At 40.7% G+C, this 1,515-nt stretch overlaps 1 protein-coding gene across 1 annotated transcript in view; it reads right to left on the bottom strand.

Annotated features, from left to right (window-relative positions):
• Positions 1-1,515, bottom strand: part of LOC104528956 (vascular endothelial growth factor receptor 1) — a gene marked incomplete at both ends in the record, with an annotated part of 37,520 nt that overhangs the window by 31,420 nt on the left and 4,585 nt on the right. The gene's annotated exons all lie outside the window — the stretch shown is intronic.

The raw sequence follows: 1,515 nt of genomic DNA, 5'->3' as shown, positions 1-1,515 counted from the left end.
AAGTCTCTAATCTTTCCTTTCATATACTAGGCCCCAACTGTTCTTATAATTTGTCTTGGAGCTATGAGACGCTTGGGCTCAGACACCAGTTGATGTAAACTGAAGTTGCTCTTGGAAGTAATGAGTCTGTATAAATGTTATGCCAAGTAGGCTGGGCCAAGGTACCAAAAGCAGAATTGTTGAAAGACAGCACAGTGGGACTATGAAAAAGGAGGAGAATTCTGATCTCAGCTCCAGTTTGTGAACTGCATGAGAGAAAATTAATCTCAAGACAGTAGAAAAATACTACAGCTCATCACGCTTGGTTATATTGTTTTCTTGCTGTTCCTGAGTATTCAGACAGATTTTGTCTATTTCTTAAAAATGCTTCGAATCCTGAGAAATTACTGAATCTGTGATTACATGCCTGAGATTTCCCTTGGAACAGAGGTATTTATTCTCTGTTCATTTAAAGCAGGTCTTTCACTCAAAAAGAAAGTAGAAACAGTATCCACTGGCCTGGATGGCCAGCTGAGTGTGGGCAGAACTAGGATGAAGATCACTCTATTCAGACAGCTTGGCATTAAACAGAGATGAACATTTCTACGTGCAAGAAATCAAGGATCATTGCACCGACTATTTACTAAGTGTAAGTTTTCACAAGGATTTTTCATAGCAGAGTGTTCAGGCAGGAACAATTTAGCCACCAATGTAAAAAGTCATACTTAAAAAAGTCACGTTTGCCGTTCATTGTAACGTTACCGCAGCTTCCTCCATCTGGGGAGCAAAACAGTCTCGCGGCAGGGCTGACTGCCTCCCGGCTGTCTCCACCTGGGGCTCATCCCTCCAGCAAGGGAGAGTTAAGCTACTGACCTCAGTGAAAGTAGAAGCAAGTTCCTGAGAGAAAGCACTTCCAAGTTTTACTCCTAGAGTGCAATCGCTCTTGCTTTATTTGTAGCCAATATTCTGATAAAGTCATTTCCTTCTTCTCAGTCAAGTGACATCGACTTTGGCCATTTTCAATTGTTCTTTCACTGCTAATTGCTACAGCACTTGGCTGTGAACTTGACTCAAAATCATAAGAATGGGTTCATCTTTCATAAGGGAGAATTATGCCTTCTTTTCTTGTTTCTTAGAGCATGGACAACTCAACACCAATTTTCATTTAGTTCCGTGCCTGCCAATATCACTTTGGGTTTAATGTCACAACAGCAGGGACACACAAAGAGTAGATCTCCAGCGAAAAATATCCCATGCCTTCTTTCAGTAACCTTTTTCTTTGATTGACCAATCCATCAGGAAGCTTCTTCCTAAATCCCTGCAATACAAACAGCTGCCTTGCCTCAGTTCAAGTGCGTAGTCCAAAGATCAACCTAATGGAGGCAGTGACACTAACATTTTAGACTGGATATTAAAGCCTGTGTGTTGACTTGTTCCTCTTATATGTCATTAGGATCCCATTGTTCCTCTTTCCAGCAAACAAAGACATAAGAAAAACTTTAAATTTAGTGAACTCTCCTATGAGCAACTATCATT

This window comes from Antrostomus carolinensis, unplaced genomic scaffold (genome assembly GCF_000700745.2).
Source record: "Antrostomus carolinensis isolate BGI_N321 unplaced genomic scaffold, ASM70074v2 scaffold16848, whole genome shotgun sequence".
In the NCBI taxonomy this organism is placed as follows: domain Eukaryota; kingdom Metazoa; phylum Chordata; class Aves; order Caprimulgiformes; family Caprimulgidae; genus Antrostomus; species Antrostomus carolinensis.
The sequence above is the reverse complement of the archived record's forward strand: the minus strand, read 5'-3'. Positions and strand labels throughout refer to the sequence as shown.